The sequence below is a fragment of the Vigna umbellata genome, chromosome 4, assembly GCF_029865625.1.
Source record: "Vigna umbellata cultivar VRB3 chromosome 4, Vumbellata_1.0, whole genome shotgun sequence".
Lineage (NCBI taxonomy): Eukaryota > Viridiplantae > Streptophyta > Magnoliopsida > Fabales > Fabaceae > Vigna > Vigna umbellata.
Genome location: NC_142168.1, coordinates 59,166,372 through 59,172,592, shown reverse-complemented (window position 1 = coordinate 59,172,592; position 6,221 = coordinate 59,166,372). Strand labels below are relative to the sequence as shown.

General features: G+C 33.2%; 1 long non-coding RNA gene across 3 annotated transcripts; it reads left to right on the top strand.

The window, feature by feature from the left end:
• Positions 1-355: 355 nt before the first annotated feature.
• Positions 356-5,027, top strand: LOC124843875 (uncharacterized). Of its 3 annotated transcripts, XR_015785742.1 has the most exons (6): positions 356-995; positions 1,079-1,392; positions 1,474-2,346; positions 3,687-3,907; positions 4,138-4,393; positions 4,819-5,027. It is a non-coding gene; the product is annotated as an uncharacterized LOC124843875 (long non-coding RNA). The 3 variants fall into 3 exon arrangements; XR_015785743.1 differs by lacking the exons at positions 3,687-3,907; positions 4,138-4,393; positions 4,819-5,027 and having other exon boundaries at positions 1,474-1,592; positions 2,005-2,458; XR_015785741.1 differs by lacking the exons at positions 3,687-3,907; positions 4,138-4,393; positions 4,819-5,027 and having other exon boundaries at positions 1,474-2,458.
• Positions 5,028-6,221: the final 1,194 nt, after the last annotated feature.

Here is a 6,221-nt window from a genome sequence, read left to right as displayed (position 1 = left end):
TTAATGTGGTACTCCATGTTTTTCGGTTCTTTTTATTTTTATTTTTTAAAAAAATATTCATGTTTAGGTAGTAATGTTGAGCATGAACTTATTTAAAATAAATGTGAGATGTCTAATATATTCTCTCACTCGAAACATGTACATCTCAAACATAAAACTACATATTAGTAGATTATTTTGTAATAGTTTAATGATGTATGATACAATACACACTACAAAAATATCATATTTTAGTAGAGGTTAAATTTTGGGGTTTATAAAACCTCCGTAAATTTTCGACGTTATATTAAAACCCCGGTTAAATATAATTTTTAAAAATTTTTAAAATAAATTTCTGTAGTTCCAACTTCAAATGTCTCCAACCCGCCCATCTTACACATTTTCCTCTTCACTTCCTCCTCCCCTCTTCCCAAACCCTAGAAATTAAGAAACCAACCTCCTATTGATCTTGACATTTTCATCGTTGGTGGAAGCGTTGGTGGGCACTGCGAGTGTTCTATGGTGGTCATTTTCGTTCCCAAACCTTTTTCACTTCTCCAGTTCCTGTAAGATCTCTCTTACTCTCTTTGTCTGTTAGGGTTTTAGCATAGGTCTAGACATTGGCTCCCATGACGACATTGTAGAAAGCGAGTCTTCCATCGCCCTTCACCATCGTGAAGGGAACTCCCAAGGTCCGGTTCTGAAACGCTACTACGACAAGGAAGGGGTAAGTGTCTATGTCATGTGGTTGTCGGCCCCAAGGACAAGGATTTTGCCATGGACCAGCTATTCATCCATGTCGATGTCTCTAAATCCTCGCAGAAGGAATCGTTGATTTTCCTTTGTAGTTTGTACGAATTCTCTGCTTCCATCAGGTCTAAGGTCTAAGCTCCAAGACACTGGATAATGAAGCTCTCGATAGTGAGGTAGGGAAAAAAGAGACGGAATCTGATGTCGAACCTGGTGAAATCAAGGTGGCCGAAGATCGAGATGTTCAATATAATAATCAAAATTTGGTATGTTGTGATTAATTTCGTTTATTTTGTTTTAGTTCACTTGTTTTCATTTTTGTGTATCAATAAACGTGATATTTGTTTAGTCTCGGAGAAACTAGAGACCATTTTTGTAAAGGGAAAGGTGTACGCTACCGGGGAAGAGCACGATTACAGGTTCCCTGTGTTCAAGGCTAACTTGCGTCGTGCTCGGCACCACCAGAGCCTGGATCCTTTCGCAGTTCACGGCGTGACTCAGTTCTCCGACCTTACGCCAAAGGAGTTCCGAAATAAGGTTTTGGGCCTGCGAGGTGTGAGGTTGCCCTCCGATGTGGAAAAAGCTCTCATTCTCCCCACCAATAATCTTCCGAGTGATTTTGATTGGAGAGATAACGGTGCAGTTACCGTTGTCAAGAATCAGGTGCCAATAGTACTAATCATGATGATATGATTTGTGAATGTTTGTTTTAGAATAATTGATTTCAATTGGTTGGTGAGTTAGGGTTCATGCGGCTCGTGTTAGAGCTTCAGCGCTACTAAGGCTTTGAAGGGGCTCACTTTCTGGCAACAGGGGAACTTGTGAGTCTTAGTGAGCAGCAGCTTGTTGATTGTGATCACGAGGTTTTTTTCCGTTCTTTCTTTCGCCCTTTATCTTCTTGCTAATGACCTTTAACTCATTGTTTGTTTGTGCAATTTTTTATGTAGTCTTATTATTGCTCTTGATATGGTGTAACTTTTGTCTTGGTTTAAGACACTTCATGTCCTCTGTAGTTAGGAAACTAACTGTTCTGGAAAAATGATAAACATTTAGGACATGAAGATCAAGCATGTGTGTTTTTACTACGCCTGTGTTCTTTCAATTGTTCGTTCTTTTGGGGTTTATCATTGATCAGGACATGTCACTATATTGCTGATAAGTGTGAAAAAGAGTTGTTTTTACACTTATAAATGATCTCAATCTTCTAATTATTCATGTTATTACTTAGTGAAATGTTGTAATAGGAAGTAGATTGTTATGTAAATTATTGTACAGGAAAGGATGTATAATTGGGAGTTTGTCAGCCAATTCTCGCATAGCACAAGCCAAAATTCGCACTGCCAGGAAACGGAAATTTGCATAGCGCATCAATACTTGTGCATTGTGCGAATAACATCAGTTAAGAGGCAGCAGTTACAAGAAATTCGCATAGCGCACACACACATGTGCGTTGAGCGAATTAATGAAGTTAAGTGGATTTAAAAGACGTGACAGAAAGGCAGAAACCATCTTCTGACACAGGAAAATAGCCAAAAAAATACTGGAGAACTCAGGAGACGATCAGGAGACCTTTCAAGACATCAAGACTTCACTTTCTGCAAGGAATTGCTGAAAAGAGTACGTTTGAGATGTCTAGGATAGGCTAAATTTTCTGTTCATTGGAATTGGGTGTATGACGAAACATTAATGTAAATTTCCTGTGCAATATATGTTTTTGTTCTTGTTCTTTTCTTGACTTGCTTTTGATTATACGGAAGTATTAATGTCTTTAAAAGTTTTATTGTACTGGAAAGTATTTTTAGAACCAGAAACTTAAGAAAAGAAACTAAAAGTAATTACGCTAGGAATAGTTTCTGTGCTTTTGGTCATTCTCAACATCTAAAGTCAATGCAAAATTATCTGATGAATTAATTAAGGAATTAATAATTCAATAGATAATTTTAGAACTTGTTTTAAGGAATTAAACCAAGATACTCTCATGTGAATGCTTGAACAGAGATATATGTTGTCCAGGATTTTACTGTAATGTTAGTCAAAGACCAATTCCAGTGATCTTTTATTGCATTTTTCAATCTTAATTTTTTTTACGTTTTTAATTTCATGCTTAAATTCAAATTGAAATCACAAATGTTATCATCAGTAATTGATCTTGATAAATAATTTTAATTGAATAACGTAACTAAAATTCCCTTGGGAGAACGATACTCTTTTACTTATTCACTGTATTACTTGAAACGATTTGGTATACTTGCCAAAAAGTTATCAATTGCGCTGAATTTGGGAGGTGAAATTTTGTAATGGTTTGTTTAGAACGAGTGTCCTAAGATATAATTTGGCTTTACCATTTAAGGTGTTTTTTCTGAACTTAATTCTTCTATGCTTATTGATGGGAAAATTTAGTCTGCCTTAATTCTTTTATGGCTGCCAATTAGAGAATATGATTCGAAGGGTGATATTTTTAGAGGTTAAAATACTCTTATTTCATTCATATATGTTCAGACATCAATGCAATAAATGCAGTCAATTTTCTAATGTATATCCTCCATCTTAAAAGGTGGTGAATCTAAAAAGGTCCATGTTAAGATCTTTTCATAGCAATATGCATACCATGAGTATGCTTTGCCCTATGTTTGGAACATTCAATTTTAGACGTGACTTTGAAACTGAATTAAATAATTTTATTAACACTCTTCAAAATAGTAAATGAGTGAAATAATTCTATTGAATCAAACACAGTGAGGGAGAAATATTATTAATCAAAAACTATATAATTGATTTAAAATGTGTGAACTGGATAGCTGGAGAGAACTGCTCGTGTTCATTTTGCTCCATCGTCAGATCAAACTCCCATTACAAAGAAAACTTCTGCTTTTGAGAATGGTGTGATCCTCTGCTTCTCTTTCCATCACTAAGGCTGAGTTGTCTGTGATATATGTTTAATATTCTTTATGATGCAGGGAACCTATCTCGGAAAATCTCTAGTGCAAGCTCCCTTGGAAGCTTGGAAGAAAGCCACTTTCTGCAAGCATCGTTGGACTCATCTGATAGTATTTCTGATAGGAGAAACCCAGGAGAACTAAGTATGAGTCCTTACTATGTGAAAAGCATGACACTCAGTTCTTTTGAAGCTGCACTTTGTCAGAAGGAGGCTAAACTTGCTTCATACATGTCACGTCTGGTATGATTTTTCTTGCCTTCATTCCCTGTAAACTTTTTGCACCATACATTCTTATTTAGGGCTCGACATTCTCTTATCATTGAGAATTTATCATGATGTTCAAGTAATAGAATTTATAGTTTATCACTAATATAATTTATATTAAGCTGTTGGATCATAAGACAGTGATCTGGATGACCCTTTTTTATTTGGGATACAATGATGATTTATTTTAATAATACAAATTTCAGGCATCAATGGAATCTATCTGTGATTCTCTTGCTAACGAGCTGGTCAAAATGACAGAACAGGTGAATTTTGCTTCCTGTTTACCACTTATGGGTCATGTTCCTTGTCATTAACCATGACATGTATATCATATCTACCCTGCAATGTGAGAAGTTGCATGGGGAGGCTGCTGTATTACCTGGCTTACGATCAGAGCTAGAAGCACTAAGGAGGAGGCACTCTGCTGCTTTGGAATTGATGGGCGAATGTGATGAAGAGGTAATTCTAACTTTGCCAACCTCTGCTTTCTTCCTAGGTCTAATTTCTTAGACATAATTTGGTTTTTGGATTCCTGACCTAGTGGCCTGTCTGCCTATTCAATCTGTAGGGAAATCATTGCCATCCTATGGACTAATTCTTAAGTTTGTTTTCTGATAATTTTTCTTGTGTTTGAAATACTTTAGGGTCCAGACAAGAGTATGGCACTTCTGAATCGTGACCTATTCAGAAAATCTGAGAAATCAAATGAAAGAAAAATGCTAAACAAACTAGGCCATAAATACAATAATGGGTGAAAGAAAAGAAAATAATCTCTAGGCTTGTAATTATATTATATTTTAACATTTTTCAACCATCAATAATTCTTAAATTCGTCTAATAATTTTTTCAAAATATTATTAACTAATTATTGTTTTATATTGTAGGTATTTGAAAAAAGAAATATATCAAATGATGGAAACAATGAAGAAGTACCAAATGATGAAGACAATAAAAAAGTATCAAATGATGAAGACAACGAAGAAGTACAAAACTATAATTATTATTCATAACATGTTAATTTTAGTCTTTAAGAAACATTAATTGTATTTCTATTGTTTACAATTTATATAATAATATTTTGGTTTATATTTAATGTTTACATTTAATTTTGGTTTCATATTATTTAATTTTGGTTTATTAATGATAATCAAGTCATTTGAATAATAAAAAAAATAGATTACTTACATTTCCGGCGGTTTTGGAAACCCCAACTATGTAAACTCAAAAGTTATCGACGGTTTTCATAAACCCCCACAAATTACCGACGGTTTTGTTTAACCTCGGTTATTTCCAACGGTTTTAGTAACCCCTACTAATACCGACGATTTTAGTAAACCGCCGGTAATTACTTAGTGACGCAGGTTTTCCCAACGGTTTTCCTAACCGCGGGTAACGTATTTTTCGAGAGTTAAAACCGTCGAAAACGAAACTTCGGTAAAAATCTAATTTTTTGTAGTAACACTTAACAAACAACAAACCTCAGTAATATATAATTTAAATAACTCTAATATCATCTTAAAAAGATAATTTTAAACTTAATTGAACATTACAAAGTTATTAGTATAGGTTCTAAATAACTCTAATATCATTTAAGTTTAATCAAACCTAATTAGAAAGAATTGTCGTATCACTTCTCACTTTTCTCGGAATGACACATGCAATTAAGTTCAATAACTCTTTTGTCATTACTCTGATTAATTTACTTCTTCATCCATCCCTATCAACTATTTTATCAATATATTTTAGTTTTAGAATATATATATATATATATATATATATATATATATATATATATATATATATAAATAGAGGTCCTTATACACCTGGATTAACATGCTTGTTTAGAGTGAATTTGACCCCACTCTTTTATTAATATTTTTATCTTTTATTTATTTCCTCTATTAACGCCTTTATAAAAAAAATAAAATTTTTTATTATTCAACGTGGGTTTCCCAACACTATCCTTTATAAATAAAATTAATTTTTTGTATTACTCTATATGAACTTGGTTGATGCTATATAAATAAAATTTTAATTTTCTTTTATTATTTATCATTGGTTTGACCAAAACTACTCCTTTATAAATAATTCTTTTATTACTCTGATTGAGCTTGACTCACGCTCACCTATATAAATAAAAATTTAAGTTTATTTTATTATTCAGTATGTGTCTGACTAACTCTCAAATACTTTATAGATACAATATACTTTTTCTATTTGCAATTTGAATATGCTAGATGTTTAGAAGAGTTTAAATTACATCAATGAACTTTGTTAATTACATAAA